Source organism: Seriola aureovittata, chromosome 19 (genome assembly GCF_021018895.1).
Source record: "Seriola aureovittata isolate HTS-2021-v1 ecotype China chromosome 19, ASM2101889v1, whole genome shotgun sequence".
In the NCBI taxonomy this organism is placed as follows: Eukaryota; Metazoa; Chordata; class Actinopteri; order Carangiformes; family Carangidae; genus Seriola; species Seriola aureovittata.
In genome coordinates this window covers 21,283,452-21,310,113 of record NC_079382.1, presented here as the reverse complement: position 1 = coordinate 21,310,113, position 26,662 = coordinate 21,283,452, and the positions used below count along the sequence as shown (strand labels likewise).

The 26,662-nt window shown below is 42.5% G+C and overlaps 1 long non-coding RNA gene across 1 annotated transcript in view; it reads right to left on the bottom strand.

Annotated features, from left to right (window-relative positions):
• Window positions 1-26,662, bottom strand: part of LOC130187803 (uncharacterized) — a 128,121-nt gene that overhangs the window by 46,414 nt on the left and 55,045 nt on the right. The window lies entirely within an intron of this gene.

Genomic DNA, 26,662 nt, shown 5'->3' with positions numbered 1-26,662 from the left:
GTCTTGAATTGAAAGGTTACACAAGCCTAGAAGAGAATGAAAAATATAAACTCGGCAGGAAAAAACAAATAGTTTCAGGTGACAGCTGAGCTCTCTGAAATATGGTGGGTAATGTTCAGTGTTGTTCAGCATTCAGCTGCGTCTTTATCAGAATAATCACCGCCATGCCAATGTCCTCTGTAGCTCTGTTACACAGTGCTGTTCATAGACAGGCACGTCAAAATCCCCGGAGAGCTGGATGATGTGATGGTGTGTTTAATGCTATCTCAGGGTAATGCAACCCCCGGCCCCGCGGCCTCAGGGAAGATATCCAAGGGATCTGGACACAGCTGATATGAATCAACGACGTATCAGACAGGACTGCTGAGGTCAGACCGCAATTCTCCGAAAAACTGACCAAGGAATAACTCCAGGAGCTGGGTATCATCAGTGACATGCTGTCTGTCTGCAGCTTGCTCCGTCTTGTGTGGAATGCAGTGTTTCCCTCGTGCTGCTGGGTTAAAATAACAGTGATTTCAGCCTCGCGGTGATTACAGCTCCAGGTCCACCACGAGTCCCGCTGCATCCCCGAGAGACGGAGCGGCCATCGGGCCGTGTGGACGGCAGACAAAAGCAAAGCATGTACTTATCAACAGCACGATGTCTATTACTGACTGTGCCACCTCCAAACAGACGGCAAAGGTGAAGTCCAGAAAATGAAAATGAAAGAATTTTGAAATGTTTAATTAAACAAATACATCATTTAATATGAAATATTAAAGACTCTATTCCTAATATATATTTTATATCTTATTAAGACATGCCCCCTTTTTGAACCGTATTAGCTGATTGGCTCGAGGGGATGAGTCAGTCAGTAGCTCAACTCCTGAATGTCACGGTTACCTCAAACTGTGGTACAGATGTTCATCCAACTTACTCAGATTGTACTGCCATGTGTCTCGAGCGGGCCGAATAAAGTTTCGGCTCACCTGGTGCACCTGTGGCACTGGATCAGGTAAGAATCAGGAAGAATACATTACTATACAGAGATTTGCTCTGAGGATGAGATCTGGGAGCTGTCCGTCTGATTAGCAGTTTAACAGCCGTTCAGTCGTGTATAATTGTGGCTCGACAGTTTGCAACATCTTCCCAGTTAGAGACACTTGTACGTCTCGCCTTCAGATGGCTGCACAGAGTCTGAAGAGTAAACGAGCCAAACCTGAGTAAAGTAGGGGTTTTTTAGATGTCGTCACACCGTCTGATCGGCCTCTCCTCCCACGATGCACCAGGAAATACCAGACTGCCAACGTGACGCTGCACTGACACCGAAAGAGAACCGTCAGGAACAGACTTACAGTGTGGCCGGGGTCAGTGGGGGAAAATGCATGGATTGGGATGCTTCACCCTGTGTTGTTGCCATACCAACCTGACCTCAGTGGTAAAAAAAAAAGAGAGACACTGCTGTGCATTTAATCTGAGCCAATCATTCCCATCCAATTTTAAGCATCCTACTGGGTTTTCTCACAAGGTGCTATTCTGTTCTGCTGTGTAATTTCAGCTTGAGCTACGGGAAAGCTTGATGGGATGCAGTAGGAGGAGGATATCAAGCAATGAATTAACTCCCAGCCACCAAGAGGGATCCTTTGTGCACTTGTCTCCAAGGACACCTGACTTATTTGGCGAACAAATAGCCGTCTCCCGCAATAATGAGAAATAAATGAAGTTCCCGGGGATAAGACGACAAGATTTCCCTTTCGGGAGAACAGAAATGCAAAGAGTTGGGAAATGAATGACAGCTTTATGTTCTGCTGAGGACATATTGAACCCCTCAGCTTTAAAGAGTCACTCACTCTTTGAGAAAAGTGACTGTAAATGCTAAAATGATCACCGTGCACGTTCAGCTCGTACCAGGTGTTTTACACTTGTCATTCTGCTGGGACTCTGGCAATTTGTTCCCAAAGCATTACTCACAACATGACGACAATATCCAATGCAGAGCAACGCAATGTTAAAAAGGCCTGACATCTGATTTTTAGAGGAACAACATGGACAGCTTGGATCAGCTGCTTGCATTTGTGTATGTGTCGGAGAGACCGGGGATGATTGGAACATTTCTGTCTGTATCTTTGAGCAATGTGACATTAACTAGTTACATGTACCTGCTATCGAATGGTGTAGCTGTTATCTAACACACACAGAGGAAATGAAATGTTGCAGTTCTTGTTACAGGTGAGTTGTAACATCCTGGGGTGAAAAGCAACAGCACGATATAAGGATTAGGACAAAAACTTGGTAGTGAAATTGAAACACTTAAATTATTTTTTAATATAATTTTGTATTACAAAAGCAAATGAAGAAAAAACAAGAACTTTCTTATTTCAAAATTAGTTTTTCCTCACGTGTGGAATAAGGACTAAACTGAGCAGGTATAGAGTGAATCAGCTGATTCCTAGCTCGTTCCTGTTGATAGAAATAGGAAATGTTACAACTGACCCATGTTAAAACCATCCCCACTCTCCCCTGTGGTGTGTACGCTAATGTTGTGGAGGATCAGGTGCGTTCGTCAGGGACAGGTGAGCTCGTTCACGGAGGGTCTGAGTTCAGCTTGGAGGGAAGGACGCAGCGCTGATGAGGAGCAAGAGGACGATGCTGCTGGTTCCCTCTGATAGCTGAGCTTCACTGACAGTCGGGGCTTACGCCGCAAAACACAACAGAGCCACTAACACACCAACTGACACACTGACAGCCTGACGGAGAGAGAGAGAGAGAGAGAGTGAGAGAGAGAGAGAGAGAGAGAGAGAGAGAGAGAGAGAGAGAGAGAGAGCATGTCACATATCTGTGCCACTGAGGTGTGTCAAAGCGTTGCCATGTTCCACTAAGTCAGCATGATTTTTCACAGGATTCATTCTAAAATTGTGTAACGTGCCAAAGAATCAGTCATTTCAGTCTGAAACCGTTTGATGTTCAGTATCTTCTCTCGCCCCTCATCCGACTGACTGACAGCTGGCGGAGCAGCCGCGGAGAGTTATGTGCAAAAGCTGCCGTTTATCTGAAACAGCGAGTGAATAAAATTTGACGGACACCTTGACTAGCAAATTGTGACAGCAGCGGGCTTATGCTGCTGATTTAAAGTGTGAAAATAGAAGCGTGGTGCGAAGCTGCTCTCTGCCACCGTTTTGAACCGGGTGAGGTGAACTCCACTATACAAATGGAAATTATCAGCCATTTATCAATGATAAACAATACATGCATCTTGGATCTTTGCAGTTTCCCCTGAACTGCTGCAAATAGGACGTGGCTCTTAATAATCAAACAACACATGGACATCTACCTTCATACAATATGGGAGCTTTAAAATCACTTGCACAATCCCGAATCCTCGCTCATGACATTGTGTCAGCGCCTCTGCTTTTGTTTCTCTCTGTTGCATTAGCAGTTAGTGGCTAATCCTCTCTGGACTGAGCTTCGTGCTTCAGTCACTCTCAGGAGGCCCAAAAAAATATTGCATCAATACTTAATTACCTTTGTTCGACCGAGTGTTGCCTCGTTTCTGTAAAGACAAACAAAATTAAAGGATGGTGAAGTGCCAACTGGAGCATAAAAATATTCAATTAGGTAGAATGTAGATTAAAACAAATCACAATACGTCTGATATGGAGAGAAACGTTCTCGTCGATATGAGACGATGCCGATGCAAAACGCAATTATGCAACAGCCCAGTCGTGCAGCGTCACTGTCCCTGAACAAATTACAGTGCATAATGATTAACCGTGCATGAGAAGAGTCAATAAGCCAATGAAATGACTTCTAACACCTCATTTAAGGCTTAACTACTATAGAGTTTTTTTTTTTACCAATTGTTTGATCGATTCATTAAAAGTCTACCGTTTACTGCAAACATAAACAGAGCATGTGTCAGTGTGGAATATTAGCTCATGATATTCGGTGCGGTCGTAAAGTTTGTCACATCCCAGCAGCGGTCCACTGAGCTGTGTGCTTCAGTGCATATACACAGCTGGACTCTGCAGTTCACCGTGCATTCATGTGCCCAACAATAATGCACCAGAGTAGGGTCCATATGGGGTCATGTAGTGCGCACTCATTGCTACGTCTCTTAATAATCATCTGGGTTTAATTCCATTTTATGGCAGTTGTTAGACTTTTCCTTCTTCTCCACCTTTTCCCGGCACACTGGTGTGTTTGTCTTCGAGTGTTTGAGCGCTACACATTTGCACCCAAGTGCTTGTGCATGAAGATGTGTGTCCTCATACGTGAGCGTGGGGAGAACATGATACGAATTAGAGAACCATCAAAAACTCCAGGGGTGATAGAAGAAAAACATTTAGGTGTCAACACTAGTGATATCCTGATCAAGTCTTTTTTAGCCATGATCCCGATCTGAATCCTTTAATATCAGGTATTTACAGTCCATATTTGATCCAATATTTATTGCCATAGCGACAGAAGAAATGTAGGGTTGATTAAATAAATATTTGGTATGTTGATTTAACAGCTGTAGCCTTCTGACTTTGGCACAGCATTTGCTTTTTTCAAGAGCTACTTGATCCAATTACTGAAGGTTCTGGTTCAGAACGATTAAGCTGATGATGATGATGGGAATAAAAGTCTCTGCGGGGGAAAGAGTGTGTACAGTAAAATCACAGAGTGGATGTTCTTCCGTCACGAAGGATCTTTGGCCTCACCCTCCATGTTGAATCAATAGTCTTTGACTTTTAGTTTCTCTTTTAAATTCATACTGTTGTTATTCTTTGTAATACAAATGATCTAGTGGTGGCAGCATTTCCTCGTGCAGTGTCATTACCCCTTCATGTCTGAATGATTGTTTTTTTCCTGCTGTTTACTCTGAATAATTCAGCTGCAATTACAAATGGACCGTGTTTCTCGGTCACAGCGAGAGATTTGCCCTTAAAAGAGTGAGGGCTTCATTGTGATGGTGCTCAGAGGACCTCCTGCTGAGAGCCGCCGGCACATGAACCATACACAATCATTATTTGAGACCTGAAGATAATGCTCTCGCCAGGGCATGATTTGAAGAATTTTACGAGCCCTATTTAACTGCTGGATCTTTCCACAGTGAAACGCTCTCATTGTGGTGAGGAGGGTCCTGAAGGTCCGTCTGGCGTTCCAGGTCTTGAGCCGTTTTTGCAGGGTGAAAGGAGAAGCCCTGAGGGGCAGTCTGAGTGCGTGAGATTTCACCTCATACCCAGCTCACAAACCTTGCCCCTGATACCGGGACAAAGAGCCGATCTGACGTTAGACATTCAGCATGCCAAAGATGATTCAAATACAAATCCAGTTGAACATCGTCACGTGGGGTTGAGGATCAGAGGATCCCTGGAGGTCAGGAAAATTTCAGTCATGCCTTTTCTTTCTCTGTTGTTCCAGGCATCCATTGATTTCCATTCATTTTTCTATCATTTGAAAATCAATTAGACTCTTCAAACTTGCCAAAGAGTGTAAATGTATTTTCATCAAAGTAACATACACCCAGTATTAATTTATTCTAATACTGTACAGCTCTACCCCGTTTATATCAATGAGGCTGGATCAGTTTTAAATAGTTTTAGAGTTCTGCTACCCAACATGAAAACACATGTAGCATTAGCATTAGCATCCAGTGGGAATGTAGTTGGGTCAGCCACGTCTTAAAGACACAGGTACAGCCTTGTCGCATTAGGTTTATTCATATGGCAAATGTTTTTGTCTGCTCTTAACTCTAGCTACATGTACCTAATAAACTGGCAATTAAGAGTAAATGTTATAAGGTGCTATGAGATTTGAAAAGTCTAGTATTTACTCCCTTTAAGCTATGTTTTAATGATCCAGTTTCACCAGCTAATCGCAACTTGTGTCTGTCTGCTATTTGAGCTTTCACAGGTGGTGTACATTGGACTACATCAGGGCTTTGTTTTCTGAAAAGAGTTGCCTGCTGGTGCCGGAGACGAGGGTGATGAGGGTGGCGAGACTGAATCAAAACAGTCAAGTTGAGGACCACGAAACCAAAACAATGCGCTGAAAGATGCTAAAATGCTGCATAGAGCGATGGGGAACTATGTTGTTGAGTTGTGTGATAATTCTTTGTGGGTTCAACACTGTGAGCAAATCGCTTACACAATACAGGGACAATTGATCCATTGCTAATACAGAAATCCAGATTACAAGCTTCAGCCATCTTTGTTTTTATAATACAAGAGGTTATAATACGCCGCCTGAGCAGCGCTTCTTCTTCTAGACTGGTAAGTAAACAACTGTTGATGCTAACGCTAACCTGCAGCAATAGCAAAACTTACAAATAGCTCCTTTAAGTCAATTTTAACAGTTTGCTAATTGGTTTTCATACCATAAAGAAATGAATGGAAGATAAAAAATATATTCATACATCTAGAACTGTATAGCGAGTTGTAAAGTTTAATCTTTTCATCTTAATATTCATCTTATACAGTAAATGAATATAAGCATGTGATGAGCTAACAGAAGCACCTTACACTCTTACAAAATGCTTGCTGGGATGCAAATAAAATAAGTCAGTATTTAAGGTCAGTATTTAAGATTAGTGTTCACGATCATTACTTACAGTTATACTAACCTTCAAACAGACACTCGATCAATTGATCCAGCCGTGATATTTTCTCTTCCTCACAAAGCAGGATGACTCATGTATGCACTGACCGTGACCACTACAGGCTTTTTTTTTTTTTTTTCCCAATTTTGTTTGTGGCTCAGTTGCCATGGAGATGACACACATGCCTTTTCAGCTTCATGACACTAGATGAATAAACAGTGGGAGGCATGTGTTTTGGTAAAGAAGCGCATTTCAATTTCATGGGTATTAACAGTTCTCTGGTATAACAAATAGTCATTCAAATAAACAATATGAGCCATTTGCAGCCAGCTTAGCTTCAGAGCTCAGTTCACTGTAGATGCATAGCCTGTCACAGACTTGCCCAGTGCAGTTTTTAATGCAGCCTTGTTGATCCCTTGAGGCTACGAGTAGTTATTTGGTGGATAACGTAGAGAGCAGAGCAGCTTAAGTATTAAAAGCTGACAGGTTTGTTGAATGAATACGAGTCAAAACCGGAAAAGCTGTCACCCTGATCCACTCAGACCTTGTAAACGTGTTTTGACAGGACAGAGACAGAAACAGCCCTTTCCTGTCCGCATCTGTGGTGGCAGGTTTGGCCTAGCAGAGGGAGGGACTGTACCGTCATGACAAGGTCACAAGTTCAATCCCCGATGCGGCAGAATACTGCGTGTCCTTGAGCAGGACACAGAGTCTCTGCTTGTTCACTCACTGTAAACGCCAAGGGCAGGCAGCAAATATAAAACACATCTTGAAAAATATTACTAAATAAAATAATACATATTGATATTTTAACAGCCATTCTTCCTCTCACTCATCCTGCTCTGGAAAAAAATAAGAACCGAAGGTTGACTTGCTAACTTAAAAATAAATCAGTTGCTTAGACAACATGAACAAGTCTAGCCTCTCCTGAGCTTTTTGCATTGAGTACAGTTTATCTGTGCTGGGACAGTGGATACGAAATATAAGGACAGAAACTAAATAATGAAGGTATTAGAAAATGGTGGTGTAAGAAATAAAGAATGGCAATTAAAGAGCCATCAAATTATTTCTTCAGTTTCTGAAACATTCATTAGCGTTAACAAATCATCTGTACATACATCAAGGCGAGAGCTGATTCAGACAGAGGATTAAACTGCATCTACATCCATTTTCTAGAAGTAATAATAATAACATAATAAAAATAATAGTCCTTATTTATAGGGCAGTTTTAAAATACAACGTGGTAACATGAGGAAAGGCAGCAGCCAGTGTCATGACACACTGTTGGTAGGTTTTCAGGTCACATGACCTCAATACAGACCAGCTGTGGGCTCACAGCTGCATCTCAGCCATGAAGGCATTCATTTAGTCAGAAACTACAGTTAACTTGTGTTAAATGGTCTGTAGCGTCCAAGATAGAATTCACTGAGGGGAAAACAGAGCTCGGATTTCAGTTGTAAACTAAAAAGTAGAAGAAAATACACTCAATAGACCGAGGACGGGCAACCAGTCTTTCTTTTAGGCAGCTGTGCTGGATAATAAGTTTCCCCCAAGACAGCCAGCCACACTGAACCTGACTGTAGACCTTTTCATATACATGTTTATTTATCTGCTCATGTTCTTTGTTGCCAAGGAATGACTGAATAAATAGATAAATGCTTCTTCATGCTCAGATCCATTCAGATTCAGTTCTAGAGGCTGCCGGGACAATTCGGGCCGAGGTCTTTTTTTTTTTAATGAAAGGTTCTAATTCAGTTTCTGGAAAGACAGTCATGATTCCTTTGGGTCAGTTTTACAGTGTTAAAGCCGAGCTGACCTCAAATACAGAGCTATCAGATACAAACACGAGTATCTTGATACAGATAATCTCTCTGTGGTGGTGTACAAGGGCTGTAAGTGTACAGACATTCGGATCAGCATGCGACTGTCTTCCTACTGCTGAATTTAACTCAGGTAGATCCACACCTGAAGTGTGAGGTCTGCCCAGAAAACCTTTTACAGTAGGGCAGGTATTGTCTGGTAACTAAACAATGGTAGTCGAGTTTGCCTCTGGTCTTATTTGATGGAAACCAGAGCTGCGAGATCCTATGATGTCATTTAGATCTGTTAATGATTTTCAAATGAAGTCTCTTAAGACGAAGTTAAAGTAGATGATTTGATTGCCGGTCTACCACTTAGTGCTGATGATATCATTTTATTTGCGGATAATTTCGTTCTAAAATGAAAACATATTAGTGTGAACATAGCTATTAAACCGAGGTTGGCTCACGAACGTCCTTGGAAACAGAAGCCAAACCTTATGAGACATCGCCACACCATTGACAGTAAAACTATGGCCAATGAGACATTTGATGCTTAATATAATATTTTCTTTAGCATTTCTTTCTTCTCTTTTTCCAGCTGTCCTGAAAACAAACCGCGCTGTCATCCAAAACTGCAGTATGGACCAAACTGTGGCTTTTGAGTACCATTAACTTTATGGTTTACAGTCCATTGTTGAGACATTTTCATAAATCATAAGCCTGTGTGTTTTCATTCTGGCTATGAGACACAATGTTAATGTTCAGTACCCTGAACTAGCCCTACAGTCGCTTCAGGTCCTAATAAAAGTAATAAAAACCTATTAAAAACCTATATGTTACACTTCGAGTCAAGCTGTTACAGAACTCAGCTTTGTGAAGGAGAGAAAACATCAATGAACCAAATGGAATTTGAATCTGTCAGTCATATTACCACAGAAGCCCAGAGCAACGTCATGGGAAATGTGTCTTCAAAGCATTCTGTACATAATGTAAAATCATCAGATGGGACTCCTGGAAGGGCCCTTGTGTCGAGAGTTTGCAAATCTGCCTGTGTCATGGTTTTCAGCAGCCACGTCTACGAGTGACCTGCCAAACTGGAAAACCAGAGAGCAGCAGATGCCAAGAGGAGCCTCTGAGCACAGCAGTTTTCAGACGGTTTTTTGGAGAGCGGAATAAGAATAGTGAACTCTGTTTTACCCCGTCCTTCATATGGTCGTCTGAGGACACGGAGATTACGCTTGGCAGAGCTCTATCGAAGACAATTTGAAAAAAGAAGAAAAAAAAAAAAGGAGCCCTACAAATGCTATGCTTTATACTTCATGGCGTCTGGGAAATGTCTCCGACTCATGGACCGACTTCCCTGGTTACAATGTGATTATTTTGGCATCTATGCTTTACAATTACAGAGCAAGGGGTGAGCTTGTTAGAAGTGGTAGTCTGGCCAGTTACACTACAACACACTGAAAGATGTATAGATGTTCTCACCGTGCTACTGGTCATACATACAAATGTTCTAAAACATGTTTATGATAATAGCAACATATGCAGTACTTAAAGTTCCCAAAGGTAGATGTCCTTGTGTTGTTTGATTATAGATCAGGGCTAGGTTCTATATCAATACTATGAAAGTATCAAAGCCTCAGTCCACAGAGAAATGCACACAGCCTGTATTCAGAAACTGAGCCTTAAAACCAGCCATCAGGACTTCTGGAACTTTGTGATGTCACAACAAAGCAGTCACCAAGCCCCGCCCACCTGGACCCACCATCCAAACCTTGCAGGATTTTGTTTCTCTGAGTGTTTTTTTTACCTGAAATCTGCTATATATCTGCTATATTTTATTTGATATTAAGTGGAAAACAGTCAGCCAATCAGAAGAGAGGCTCAGAGCCTCCTCTCTTCTGATTGGCTCACCGACCTGTTGTTACTAGAGCTCCAGAGAGAAGCCTGAGAGAGGAGATGTGAAACTACACTGAGATGGTTTTTGGTTCTTAAAACCACAAATATATCTTCTAATGGATCAACACTTCAAAATAAAACACAGAAGAAGAAGAAGAAGAAGATATTGGTCCTTTAACATCTGCTGTTGTCCCAAAGAAGACACCCATAAATCTAAATCACTAACTGCTGCAAGGCCTGCTGGTATTTCTTTTCTTTTTTTAAGTTACATTAGTTACAGAACTGAAACAAAGTGGAGGAGAGTTTCCATGACTCCAGATCTTCAGTATCTCAGAGACTGCACTAATACCTCAGAGAGTACACACACACACTTTCTACTGAAGTAGTTCTCCAGATCTGTCTGAGTTTAACTGCTGCATGGTGGCTGACCTCTCCCTCCACGCCGCTGTCCTCAGTTAAAAACAACTCAACCTGTCAGCTGCACTGTATCTGCTCTCTTCATCGCAGCATCTTAACCTTGTACAAGACGACGGACCATTTACTACACTTTGCGCCGTTTTTCTTCGTACAGAGAGTAAGAAACATTTTTGCAGACCTTTCTGATGTCAGCTGTGAGTAGTGGTAGTTTAGCAGAGGGTTGTTGCGGCTTCAGACAAAGTGCTTGTCAGATTGTCTGAAGCCGCCCTCACTCGTAACCTTTCTGACGAATACATTTTTGGGTTTATCCAAAAATTTTTAGAACTTTATGAAACTAATGTGAAGCAGCGGGAGAAGGATGTTGTGTTTACACGAATGGTAAATCATTAGTGAACAGTAAACAGCGATCTGTGAGATAAACTTGCACATGTAGAGTGTCACTTATAATCTACATATAGACACAGCTTATTCCTACAAAAGTACTTCATACATACATGTATGTATATTACTCCATGTTACTATGTTGAGGGCTATTGCAAAAAAAAAAAAGCTGATTGTAAACAGTGGAAATGTTTGTTTTTATGAAAAGTGATAATAACTTTCAACATACTGAGACCTACATATGCTAAAACTTACTACATACTTCACATCAATACATAATGATCATACACTGTTGATGAAAACTGTGCTTAAAAAGCAATGTTACGGAGAAGGCTTGTGATAATCTGTATTTCTTTTCTCACAACAAATACTGCGTGTGCAGCCAAAGTCTGATGAAGCTTATTCCTCTATAAACACAGTAATAAAAATTTTTGTGGCCCATTTTTTTTTTTTTTTAAAGCTTCAGTCTCCAGTAGGAACCAATATTCAGGGCTCAGAGCTGCAGACAGGGTAGGAAAGTCAGGCAGTATTTAGAGTACTTGCAATATAGTGTATGCACTATGATTATGTCTGCATGAGTTGCCAACCTATTCACTGAAGTCCATTTTAATAAATCTTATGTTACAAATTCTAATCTCCAAACTAAACATTTAGCTTTTCAGACTCCTAAATGCAGATTCATAAAAACCACGTCTGCACAGTCAGTGATCGACGTGACGAGTTTATGTCATGCCATCAATCCTCGCTCTATTTCTAACTCTCATCTGCCTGTGTTTAACTTGCTGTACATGAAGCATGCAGTTCTACAAACAGACCATAATAGGTTGTGTTGCACAGTTAAATTAATTGCCCCCACTCCCGTTTTAGCAGATGCAATCTGCACACACGAGAAGCAGTCGTTTGAGTCATTTGTCTGAGACGATGGGGAAGGCTCCTGTGGCATGATCTGCTGCACACTGATAACAACAATACGCTGCGTGAGGCGAAGGTTGTTGTTAACTACGGATGAGCTAACCCTAACCCCAGCGTGTCACTGTTTGTAAAATGATTTATATTAAATATTAAGCTCCTCCGTGGCAGTTTTATGTGTGCACATTTTCACAGGTTTGGCAGTTTACCTCAGGGGGTATACTGTAAACTCAACACACTGTGTGTTTATGGGCATGTTCATACAGCTACACGAATTAACAATTGATATAATGACTATGTGTAATGTGAAGACGGCTGCTTGAGGTGACCATCAGTGACACGTTCCTGCAGTTTTCCTCAATCTGACAGCCAATCAGCTAATTTCTGGTTTGAGCTTTACAGTTCTGATTCATTCTCACCACTATCTTCAGCACTGTTTCCAGCTGCAGACAGTTGTGCTGTTAAACCCACTGTACACTAACTTCCTAGCAAGGTTAGCGAGGAGCTATTTGTAAGTTTTGCTATTGCTACATAGCCAATGTTAGCATTAACAGCCGCTTACTAACCAGTCTTGCCAAGATCTTCGTCGATTGTTGCATTTAGAAAACAAGAGGTTATACTACGCCCTCTGAGCATCGCTACTTCTTTAAGGCAGACTGGACGCTACAGTGACTGGTTTCGGAAAGTGACGGGTCGAGCGGAGGTAATGCTTCAATATTGGAAGGGCCGCAATTTGGCATGTGGCAAGGGTAACGAGTCTGTACGAGCCATGTTGAGTCACGTGGGTTTGTACAGCTTTGTAGTACTGAACGCTGTCAGCAGGAAGTGCACAAAGATACGGGGAACCTGAAGGGGAAAACTGTGCTGCAAACAAGCTAAACTTTCATCACTCAGAACTAACTCAGAAAAGCAATCGTGCAAAAACAGGACAAAAAACTAAATAAAAACATTGTAACTTGAAATAAATCACTGCTGCTTTAAGTACCTTCATTTAAAGCAATAATCTGGAGACTTTCTTGTTCAATACAGCTCCACACACGAGCTGCTACTGCAAACAAATCATCATGAGGGAAAACTTATGTTTCAATCAAGTGTGCAATGAACAAAAGTGACATACAAAACATAATTTCTGCTTGAAACATTTTAAAGTGAATAATGGGGCAACATCGATTTTCGTTGCTGAGGTACAACACGCAGGGCTGCACCTCAGGCTATTTTACAATGAGGTGAAAAGGGATGGAAAGCTAATGTCCTGAGCCACCTGCCAGTGGAATCTGTCTGAGGGAGATAAGACCTGCTGGACTGTAATCTAGCTCCCCAGCACTGACACTCATATACACCAATACACTTGGTGCCTAATGAGGCTCCAGCATTTTGTTCCCCTTTCAGCAACGGTTAAAAAAAACACATGGATACAAACAAGTGACATGTGTGAACTCTAAATGCACACATCATCTTTTTGCTTCATTGCACAACTGTTATTTGCATCTTTATGTTTGGTTCGGCCTGTTTCAGCAGCTGTTAGAGGAATCACTGCAAATTTACAGTTTAACCTTGGTGAAGTGTGATGGATTTGTCTTCACTCAAACTGAATTTGTCCTTTTTGGTGTTTGTGGGACACATGAGTAGAAGCTAACAAATGAGTAAATGCTGAACATTAGCTTGTATCTACCAAATATTTCAATCTCTTCTTGCTCTCAGTTTATTTTGTTACTCAGTTTTTTTCTGATCTCTCCCCACTCTGAGCCTCTCTTCTGATTGGCTGACTGTTTTCTGAGTGATGGAAAAAAAAATATATAGCAGATTTAAGGTAAAACACTCAGAGAAACCAAATCCTGCAAGGTTTGGATGGTGGGTCCAGGTGGGCGGGGCTTGGTGACTGCTTTGTTGTGACATCACAAAGTTCCAGAAGTCCTGACGGCTGGTTTTAAGGCTCAGTTTCTGAATACAGGCTGTGTGCATTTCTCTGTGGACTGAGGCTTTGATACTTTCACAGTATTAATATAGAAGCTAGAGCTGATCTATAATCACACTACACATGGACAGAGACCTTTATACAATATCAATCCTTTAAATTTTCAACAGGAGGTCAAAAATGTTTGCAGGACTGTGGAGAAACTCACCATCTTAGACATCTGCCTGTGGTTAAATACATTTTCAGGAGTAGACATGTCAATTTTCTTTGAGTATTTGCAACAATTTTGTACTTGTACTAAAAGATGAGCATCTGTTAAAAAGAACAACAAAGGAGTGTTTGCAAAAGAACACGTCCACAACTGTCACAATGGAATCAAAATACGGAAAACAAAAGAAAATAATATTACATTGTATTAAAAAGATGGATAAAATGGCAAATTACGTTTACTGAATTGTCTCCTACTACTTGAGGTAAACCAAGCTTGCTGATTAAATTAATCATCAGCTGCAGCCCCGGTGTATTGTTATCATAACTGCAATGAAAAAGAAAAGAAAAGACGAGCTCGGCCACGAAGGGAGAGCAGCATCTCTGTCAGAGTTTAAAGGCTCCAATCAGACGTAACCTCTCTGCTACACTTTGGCCATCAGGGCTGGTCATCAGCCGTCCTGCCCAGGATGCAGAGTGCCAGCCAGAGAATGAGTCACTCTTTGGCACCGGTCATTAGCTTGTCACCGGGGTTTCACAGTGTTGTTAGTAATGACAGGGCAGGGCGAAGCGTGCGTGATGACTGTCTCCATGCACAAACAAGGCCCTCTCAAGAGACCTGTAATTCACTCAGCCTTCTACTTTGGTGCTGTGTGATTCACAGTATAGATCTGGTACAAGTAGCACAATCTCCTGCAGGCTCGGCCACTCAACTAAACCACAAATCATGGTGGTCTGGTGCCGGTCTGCTCAGCGCCATCTGACCATGAATGAGGCCGACAGTGGTGTTGCCGTAGGCGATAAGTGGTAAGTGGTAAGTTGTTCACTGCTTTGCTTACAACCAAAAACCTGCAGAGCAAATCAGCCTCTGCTGTACTTTGTGTTTAGTGCTAATTAGCACCATGCCAGTATATTTTGTTTAGTTTACCCTGTCTTTAATATTTCTGCCAACACACTTATTCTAGATAATACGCAGAAGACATAGTCAGAGGGTTTTCATAGGGACTATTTTCTACTGAAGAAGTCGTTTCAGCGGCGACGTAGTTCCAGAAAGACGCGTTGTTAAAATGTCTTTTTAAAATGAAATGTAAAACGTAAAGCTGTGAGCCCATCAAAGGATGTGTAGAGACTGTCCTCCTGTGACGCACTAGCCCGCGGGTCGTGTGTGCGGCAGGTTATCATGAAACCATGGTTACGTTTTGTTGCTAGGTGACATCTAGTGGTCGTAGTTATTATGCGGTGATGTAGTATAAAGAGAGGCAAAGTCCACGTCAGGAGGAGGTTGCGGCGGATGGACGGATACGACGCAGGAGAGCGTTGTTCGATTCCCATGTGAAACCAGCAGTTTATGTCGTTTCTATTATCCATGACCGTTCGACGAAGTTAACCACGTTACCAAAGACCGTCTAATGTTGAGGAGGTACTTGTTTTAACCCAAATCACGATCTCTTCCTAAACCTAACGAAGCCATGACTGTTATTACAGTAACCATGGTGACGAAGGTAGGTATGCATCTCAAAACCTGGATGAATAAACTACTAATCATTGCCAGATACCAGGAGAGGTAAGAGAGAAAAAATGTTTTTTGTAATAAGGGTAAACTAATCATTTAAGTTAAATTAAGAAGAGCAGACATCAAGAGATTTAATTCCTTAAAAACTCTCTGATAAAATTAATTCTGTGTATGCCTGCTATATTTCCCTGAGATACAGTAACAGCTCCCACTTGGAAATCTCTTCCAATTTTTGAGTCTTCAGTTCGCACTGGGAGGCTTATTACATGGAGGCCGGTTCCAGATCTGGAAGCAGCTCCACATGCAGTTGTCATGGTGATGATGTGACTCAGAAAACCCGTTTCCCTTCATGAGCTCTGGTCTCAGACTGTTTGAAGAGTCGCAGCGAGGCTCTCCACCTCTCCTCCTGGCAAAGGAACTGCTACTCAGCACCTCTGCCGACACCGACATGGTTTGTTGATGAGACAGATTCTTCTTCTTACACCTACAGAGTGTGTATTATATAGTGTAATATTTAAGGGAGGGTGGCCTGTGAAAAATCAAGTGGATAAAAGGTTCTCCAAAGGTTCATTTAAGGCGCTTCCAGGTCCTGAAATACAGAAAACGACACACTGATCCTGAGCTTTTCTTGGCAGCTACAAATATTCCTTCCAGTAGCTTTATGGCAAAAACTGTTTTCACAAAATCTGCTTTCAGTTCTCTATTACTCTGAATATCTCTACCACATGTGAAGGTCTGTTTTCCCCTGCTGCAGGCCTGCCAAAGCCTACATCATTTGTTCCTATACAGGCCCGGTGACAAGGACAGCCAGGTGAGATGCTGAATCACAAAGCTACGCAGGAATCCAAGCCAGAAGTGATGATGTTTCCAACTCATCTCGGCCAGAAAGAAAGTCATCAACACATTCTCCGACAATAATGGAAAACATTAGAGCTGCAATGGAGGAATCTGACTCTGAGCCACTGTAATGTGCAATTAATTACAGATATATTCTTTTTTCTTGACAGGCATTCCTGTGGGTTTATGACTGTGGCAGGAGTTCGTGTAATGCTCATATTCCACCTCAGTTAAGTTCAAGCTAAGTTTACATTGAGTAACTCAATTTATGCACAATATATTTTGAGAATCCCAGGAGCTGCTGCCACAACAACAAACGTCTCCTGCTTTGATATGAGGGGATGAAATGAGTTTGCAAAGTATGGGAACAACAAGGATGTAAAGCTGCGTGGAGTTTGTGTTCGTGCCACTGCCGGGGGGTTAAAGTGAAACTGCAGTTTATTACAACCTAGTATGTATCTTCATATTCACAACATTAACTGCTGAGATATGTGAATATGTTGACATCTCTAAAAATAAGACAGACGGGATGAGAAATGAGCCGTCAGGTAGTAAACAAGTCATACAGGTAGTAAACAAAAGTCATCTTCATTAATGAATTGAATGTGAACGGTGAAATGACGCGTCTGCTGTAAACATCCGAACAGTCTCAGAGAAAGACATGTCAGCAGGATTATTTTGGCCGGGGCATGGAGGGAACAAACGCTTTACACACAGCCTGCATTACACACATTCTGAAAGATATTTTAAATAATAAGTTAGTAATAATACGTTTAACAGAACAGAGACAGTCTGACAAAAGATGTCAACGGGTTACGCTTTACAGCAAGTGTAGGACCTAGCATCCTTTGAGCTGAACCCTGTACTAATATCTCAGGAGTCTCTTGTGCTTCAGCCCCTCCACTATTGGAGGTCAGTGTCACTTCTGAGCCACTGAATCCAAGTAAAATATGGGAGCAGACGATTTTATGATGAAGAGGAGGCTCTGAGCCTCTCATCTGATTGGCTCACTGACCTGTTGTTACTAGAGCTCAAGAGAGAAGCCTGAGAGAGGGGATGTAAAACTAAAGTACTTTTGATTCTTATAAACCTCAAATTTATCTTCTTATGGATCAACACTTGAAATAAAACACCAAGTGTAACATATGGGATGTTAAAGTTTGACTTGTGTGGAGGCAGTCGGCTAAAACTAACCCTAGTCTGACAGGCCTGCACAGAGGAACTAACTAAACCAAAGACAACATCTCTTTCCACATCAAAAATCATGTCTTCCTCAAAAAATACCCTTGAGGAAGTTCTATACATTGACTCTAAATAAAGACTTTTCTGTGTAAACAAAAAGTTTCTGATCTGCCCTGGTCAGTGAGGAATCTCCCCAGACACAGGGGCTTTTCTTATTTTATTTGATCCTTTTTAATAAAGTACCCCCCACTCTCACTTCTCCTTTCCTGCGAGCTGCTGGGTCCGTTAAAGTAGGCAGAAAGTTGAAGAGTGGGCAGAACCTTGGCAAGCGTATCACTTTCGATTGAAGAGCAAAAACAGGAACCCAATTCAGCGCTGTCACACCATCCCCATTCAGCGGTGCATGAGAGAAAGCCCTGATCCACAGGAAGTGAGCCGGGCTCAGCTGGACTGGGGGGGCATTGACATTCTGATGGAATGCAGTCATCGTGTCATCCTGAGCGCCGAGTCCCCGGCATCTAATGACCCCAACAAGTCATGTTATCTGACTGGTTAACAATGATGGCATACAAAAAGACATCTTGCTTATCTGAAGCCATGAGAACTTTCCTGTAAAGAAGCCCTCAGTGTGTAAACTGACTGACCACATGGTGAAAGCTGTGACCTTTAGAGGATGCTCCAGAGCTGATAAGTGGGGTAAAAATAATTCCCTCTGTGACACGACATTGATTTGTGAACAGGAAAATCCAGCAGATGAGTTTTGCACACTTCCTGTAGCGAACAAAGATACGAGGCGGCGGAGCCCTTCACCCCGGCAGACCTCGGCTCAGACACCGCTTACCATCTCCAGACAGGTTAGAAAATGGTATTTCCAGTCCGACGGACACCTAAGCTTCCTCTTAGACTGCGTGTTTGGGTCTGTGGACGAGTGGATTCCTTGGTTACTTCATAGAAATGCCTTGTTGTGGTCATATAGTGAAGCCACCTCTCAATTATTAAAAAGGCGACTTTACTGGTATTTGTTTGCAGGCTTTCCAATACAGTGATCACTGCTTTGCTCCCTGAGAAGAATCTTGCTTACTATAAACAAAGCTCTATCCCAATAAATCCTACTGATGTCATCATGCCCAAAGCCTTAATAAAAAAAATCTCCTTCATTCTTGTTCACTTGAGCTGTGTTTCATGATTGAACTGTATTTGCCAAGTGCAGATAGTGTAGATATAAATTATTTAAAGCTCCTCCAGTCTAAAGGTCTCTGTCCATGTGTAGTGTGATTATAGATCAGGTCTAGCTTCTATATTAATACTGTGAAAGTATCAAAGCCTCAGTCCACAGAGAAATGCACACAGCCTGTATTCAGAAACTGAGCCTTAAAACCAGCCGTCAGGACTTCTGGAACTTTGTGATGTCACAACAAAGCAGTGACGAAGCCCCGCCCACCTGGATCCACCATCGTTTCTCTGAGTGTTTTTACCTGAAATCTGAATATTCTTATTGGATCACTCAGAAAACAGTCAGCCAATCAGACGAGAGGCTCAGAGCCTCCTCTCTTCTGATTGGTTGTTAATGCTAATGTTAGCTATGTGGCAATAGCAAAACTTACAAGTAGCTCCTACTTCATAAACACACAGAGGGACAGGTAGCGTCTGTACAGCCAGTACATTCAGGGATGAATTTAGAATAACTGTGAAAACTGTGTAATGGTTGAGTCTGACCATCCGTTAACGAGGACATCACTTTACCTACGTTACTGCTGCTTGTAGCCAGTATAATGTCTGACGTGCAAGTCTACCACCTTGTTTCGTGGCACTGGGGATCCTTCCGGCGGTCAGTGAACCTTGCCACGGTGCCTCTCGGGGGACCTTTAAACAGGACATCCTGCCATTCAGAGCAGCTGTCAGAGTTGGGACGGTGGTACAGCTGCAAAGAACTTCCTGAGCCACAGGGTCACAGTCTGAGAACAGGGAAACAAGCATTCGTGACGTGGAGCAGAAAACGCACCAGGCAAAAATGTGACCCCATCAGTTTTGTCTTTGCGTGACGCGTGTATGTGTCTGTGAGAGAGAAAGAAAGTGACGATAAATGGGATGGTTCTGTAAAAATCGTGTGGAATTTGGACAGCGCCAGATCATCTCTTCCTCACCGTCAGACTGAAAGCAGACAGTTTTGACTTAAAAACGTGTTAAAAAATTAAATTGACTCATTATACAACATTTGGTAAAAATGGCAAAATTTAAATGGGAAACTATAAATTGTAAAAAAAAAAAACAATAACAACAACAAAAACTGAAAATATATATATATAAAATATAATTATCACACGTTTGACAGGGATTGCTTCAAATGCGTGGAGGCACCATCCAACGCTGAAATCCTAAATGGTTCAATCATGAGTTTCTCTCAACAACAACACACTAACCTGCACTTGCACTTCCATTTTTTTTAATGGAAGAAGGGGGTGATAACAAGTGAAGGGAGAACACCCAGTTTGATGATCTCTCCCATGGCAACAATTTAGCACATAAAACTTCCCATTGCTGTGCTTTTGTTGGCCAGCTTGGCAAGGGAAGAGCGCAGTGGTTATGACGCACAGGCAAACCTGGGCTGCGTTGGACTGCACGGTGCTGGTTGAATCTGATGTCCTGGGGCGGTGACATACAGCTGAGGGGGCTGTTATTATTCCAGCTTCCTGTTTGGCATTACTCTGAGAGCGCTGTGAGTTTCTGCTGTCACATCTGGGCCTGATAACAACCTTAACAATACTACAAGATCGACTGTAAAGCCAAGTCTATTAAGGCCTGATGTCTTCCTGTCAGTGTATCCCCATTTATAAGGCGAGTTTCACCTTTATTCAGTAAATGATTAATGGACTTCACTCATATAGGGCTTCAGTCATATTACATTCATAACACACACACAGATTTTCGGCCATACAAGCAGAGATGTGAAGAAATAAGGCTCCTTCACCCCGGGCCCTCCTCCGTGATGCAACAAGTTTTTGGGAATTCAAAATGCCAATAAACTCTTTCATGTGTTTATAAGCCAAAGTAATATATATATATATATATATATATATATATATATATATATATATATATATATTTGTATATATCAAGGGTAACATATAAATGTAGCCTAATACTGACTGACAATTCATTTTTATGCCTCAGTGCCAGCGACAACTAGAGCCGGAGGCATACTGTTCTCCAGTTGTCCATCCGTCCCATTCCTGTGGACTTTTCAAATTTGGCACAAACATTCTCTAGGACTCAAGGATGAACTGATTAGACTTTGGTGGTCAAAGGTCAAAGGTCAAGGTGGCCTCACGTTCTTGTGAATACGATGTATCACGAACGCCCAGAGAGGATTTCATCACTTCTGTCAGACTGTGGCCTCACAAAAAAAACTCAAACGTTTATAAGGATGAAATGAATTGATGACATTTTATATCCAAAAAAGGTCAAATGTCAACCTCACTGTGACATCATAATGTGCTGTAACTCAGGTGGGAGAGACTGTGACCATGTTTCCAAAAACTTGACTGATCGGTGGAGGAAACAACCACGAGGAAGTGATGCATTGTCGTATCAATAATGTCGAATATCAATCATATTTATGAATTATAAAATAAATAACTATTTTAACCTTTAGCTCCAAATCTAAGTGAAAGGATGGAATATTGACATGATCAATTTGCCGATTCCTGCCTTGTCACCTATAATGGTTATTGTATAATATAGTCTAAAGTACAATAGACACTGGTTTGGTTTTACTTGACCTTTCATTATTCTCAGCACTTTCTAAATAAAATGATGTGTACAAAAATACAGGACAAACTGCATTCAGCACTTGGGACCGGTGGCCACCCTGCCTCTCATCCAGGAACTACAGCATGCTGTCTGAAAATCACACACTGAGGGATCTTCTTAACATCAATAATAGCAGGATCTCCGTTTAAAAGAGGCAACACATAACTATCAGCTGTCGTCCGGGCTGGAGACACTGTGCTGACTTGCACTCATGCTTGTCATTCCAGCTGTTTACTTCTGAGCTTTGTAAACTTCTCTCGTGTTGAGCAGGGGACTTCAAGGCTGACCTGACTTTATTTCGGCTGCACAATACAACACCTGCCGACTGAGAGAGGTGATTCATCTGTATATCTGGCGCTGTGTAGATATCTGTGTCTGTGTGCAGTCATTGTATTTTCATTCAGTGCCATCATCCCCAGTGGGTACGGACCACATAAATCTGCCCTCGTCCTTAATGAAAATCAAACAACGCCCAGAGTCTCGGCCTCTGTCACTTGCCAGGAATCCAGATGGTACAAGTCTATACATCGCAGCATAATGCTCTTTCATTGTACACGGCCCTGTTTGACATGATGTGTGGCTCTTTTGTGGAGAGCCGTCACAAAAGTACATTCACTGAGAGCAAAACCTCTGACTCTCCCGCAGACACCACTGCCTGTGTCCCATCTTAAAACCCGAGTACATAACAGCGTCATTGTCCTTTCGCCTGTGGCTACAGAGGGGACACTGGTTGTTAAAAAGGCATTTCATTAACTTTGCGCCCTCCATTTTGCAATACAGATAGTTCTATAATGACACGTCCAACCCAGAGGCAGCGCATACACACAAAGAACAAAAGGCTCATCGCTGATAAGAAGGCAGCAACAGTGGAAGGGCCTCTTGTTAGAATTCCCATGCTGCATGATGACACGCTCTGCTACTCCAGGCATTTCCTTTAATGTTTTTAAAAATGACAAGAATGTGATTGTTCATTCACTGGCAGCGAAAGGAATTGCAGCTTATGGGGAGATTCCAGCCACTTTTGGTCTGTGGTCGAGGTCTGAGCGGTGGTGACAGTGGGCGAAAAGCAAAAGGCAGCTCAGGCGGGCGCCCGACAAAACACAGACGCATCTGGACTAGTATGATGTGTTGTCCAATAAACACAACTTAAGGCAAAAGCTGTTCTTAGCAGCTGCATTTGAGGGCAAGCTGACGAGCCTGCCGTGACAAAGAGGTGTACTGAAGTCAAAAAGGAAACAGTGAGTGGAAGAAAAGTGCATTTAAATAGATACAGATATAGATAGATCAAAGCGCTTTACAATGGAAGCCACATTCACCCAGTCGCACATTCACACACCGGAAATCAAACGGGAAATTTGGGGGTTCAGGCTACGTCCTCACTACTATCTAATTAATCACTTTTGCTACGTTTATTGACTGCCATCAACACTACTACAGAGTTTTGGAAACACTTCCTGTTAACACCAGCTCACTCATTCTTAGTGTGACATACGTTTTCTGGACGGAGATAGTTTTCGTTTTAAAATGATAAAGTAGCAGTGCGGATGTCGCCTCAGTATCTTGCCGAAGCACACTTCAGAATCCGAGCTGGAGGAGCCGGGAATCGAACCACTGAGCTTCTGATGAATGGACGCCCGGCTCCTGAACCACAGCTAGCTGCTGGAGGCCAGAAATGGACTCATCTCCTCTCTGCGGAGAGACCGCATGATCTGTTTACTCCACCAATAACCGAGTTTTCCATTGCAATCCATTCATTTTGTGTCGTCCTCGGGGGCCCCCGCCAGAGGAACAAATCTCTCCACACCTTGACAAGACGACCTAATGACTATTGATTAATGAATTATTCTCATTTATGAAAAAGTGACGAAGATACTTTGTGGTTGAAGTAACTTTTCCACTTACATGTGTGTAAACCAGGTGAAGTGACATCAGATACTCTGGCCTACCGCTCATGTTGCCCCCCCGGGCCAGATCGTTAGGTGAACAGAAACATATAAAGCACGTATGTAATATTCAAAAGCCTAGTCCGACACGGAGAAGACAAGACTGTATTCAGAGTTACAGAGCATTATGCAACTTTTTGCCTGGGGACAGGAAGTGTTAGAAGGCAGTTCTCCCTCCCCTCACTTGCTCAGGTTTCCACCCAAACATGTGTCGTTCATGTTGACGAGCTGTCACCTCGGAGCTAACCACAGTTCATGAAGTCTACACAGGAAGTGGAGAAGCAAACGCAGCCACACTGCAGCATATGGAAACATTCAAATATGTTTTGTCTATCATACATGTAGCTTAGTTGTTTATGTTACTGCTTATCATTTTTATTTACCTGTAGTATGTCACCCCAACACCTACAGCAAATGGTACAAATGGCACATGCACTGAGGCCGATTCTTCTCAAACAAAGCTAAGCTAACGCAATACATATGTAACATGTCAGACCAGGAAGTGGCTGAACAGAATTCATTTGCGTAGCCTCCTGAAGTGGGCGGGGGAAAGGCTCGCCTAGGTGGCTTGCTAACCAGGAGACGTAGCTGCAGTAGCATATACTGCTATACATATATATATATATATATATGATATAACTGTTAAACTTCAAGGTGTGGAAGGTGTTGCTCAACTATCTAGGGTAACTGGCTCATTTGCAAACAGTGCATCTATTATGGAGCAGTTTATACTCTGGCAGGGCAAGGTTATATAAAATCAGATGCGACACAGCTAACATGCTTCCTCCATTTTGAATTCTCGGACACTATGTTCCCTAAAAGGTCATCGAGGTCGAGACATCTTGCGTACGTCTGTCAGAGAGAATGAGAGAGCGAACTGTGATTACTGTACAGATGGAAGCTGAGGGCGAGAGAGAGAGAGAGAGAGAGAGAGGACCTCAGACTGAGAAGACATATGTGGCCTGGGATGATTTATTCTCTGCTCGGGGGCTTTTTCATGTGGGTGTGACCACAAATGTTTACAGTGACCACATTTGAAATAATTTCAAAACCCAGTTTTGCTCATGGATACAGTTAAGTCAGCTCCCAGGAGCACAGTTCGACTTATAAAACTGTCTCTCGTATGATTAAGAACTCGATCATGTGAGTATTGGTGAAATAAATTAAGTGTTTTCTGGCATCTTAATGTGATGGTAAGAAAGTTATTCAGTTATTGTTACAACAATCCAGAAAAACAGCTTTCTTTAAAGAGTTACACGAACTTGTCATCGTCTGTCCTCCCTTTATTTGTGCCAATAGTGCAAATGATTGGGGTCCCTAAAGGGAAAAAGGCCCCCCCAGTGGCCCCTCGTATGAGCACATTTTTTAATGATGATAAAGACATTATACAGTACGTGTGCTGTAGTTGGCGTCTACCAATTGCCTGCACGTGAGGCGTTTAGGGGACATCTGGAAATTGCAGCAATCTATTGGTAGTCTATGTGTGTGTGATCTTCGATGGGCCCAGAGTTTAGGATCGCCACTGCCAACAAGTGCCTTTAATATTTGGGATCCTATCACCGGCCAGAGTGCTGATATGTGATTATTCTGCAAAACCCCAAAATGTTTTTGACACACCCTACACACCCAACCTCCACAATCACACAGTGCAGCACCATCTGCGTCAGAGGAGATACACTACTCCTACTCAACTTGTATCTTTGCGGGTCCATTTATACTCAAACTTCATTTGCATTAAATGTAAATAGAAATGTATATTAAAAATAAAGTGCATCTACAGTGGGAGGAAACAGCAACTGAGGATTTTTCTCCACATTCCAGAGAGATAAATGAGCCTGTACAGCGCAGCAGGCATCAGCATGTATTATACAGCACTCACAGTGCAGCTCCTCAGCCCATAATCAAGGCTTCCATTTTCCACAACATACAGGGCCATGTACTGTACATGTGGCAGACAAAGAGCCTCTGTGTATGACACCTGTCACTGCATTAGACTTGCATGTTCTCGTCTCCGCTGACAGGAGGCTCATTAACATGCGGCAGACATGTTTCATTGTCATTCTGGTGGGGGGCCAAACATCCCGTCTCCTTGCTGCTAATTCAGCAAAACAAGGACATTTCTGATGTAAAGCTCATTCTGCACAAGGGTTGGGTAACATGACAATACATGCATCCCATGAGATGATGGATAGTTCTGTACAATTTAATGTTTAAATGAGACCAGGCGGTCTGAGTGTGCGGTACCTGCTCAGCAGGGAGGAGCCCCTGCAGCCGGGGATTGGGTTTCTCTTGTCCTGTTTGCTGTTTCTCCTCTTATTTCCCCTGCGAGCCACAGAGAGAGTAAACAAAAAAGACACACCCCTGTACTAACACAGTTTGTGTGTCCTGTTGTAAAATAATACCCACTCTGCTAAACTGTTTCTGAACACGTCTAAGGGTATCGAGTGTCAGTCACTCCTCCACCCCCTCCCTCCCATCCATGGAGGTGATTAAGCTTTTACTGACCAGCTCTCGGCTCTGTGGTTAATGTGACTGTGACTTTCTGTTGAACTGGAAGTCGTGTGAAGAGTCCACACAGTCTGTAACTTCTGCCTCTAGGTGTCTCATTCAAAACAATAACAAAAGACGCCGTTGGGTGACGTCATGAAATAGCGTGTTTTGATTGTTTCTCTGATAACTCAGTATTAATATATATTAATATACACCTGCTTTATAATCAAACAACACACGGACTGAGACCTTTAGACTGGATGGAGCTTTAACCCGTACAGCAACACCACAGCTTCAGCTGCTCTCCTTCAGCCTCAACTCCAAGGTTGGACAGTTTACAGTACAACAATATGCACTGTATTCTGTTCTAAGCTTCATTCTTTCACAAAGCGAGGAGCATTAAATGTAATCTCAAATCTGGAAGGGACAATGTTCCAGACCGAGCAGCCAGATGTCTGTTTAAGCATACAATTCCCTAATTCTGTTGTGGATTAGTCTAGTGGAAACAAACCCTCGCCCTGTGGGCACTGAAGGCCCAGGTGTGTGCGCACGCACACACACACACACACACACACACACACACACACACACACACACACACACACACCTCCACCACAGCTTCCTATCCCTCCCACCCTCCCCTCAGGGCACACAGCACCTTGGCCATATGAGATCTAGGAGGCGAGTGGCAGCGTCATAGGAAAAAAACAGATTTTGGGAAGTGGTGTCAGACTCTTTAGAGAGGTTAATGACAAAGGTTTCAGGGGGGGTTGGACGGGGTCAGTTCAGTCAGGT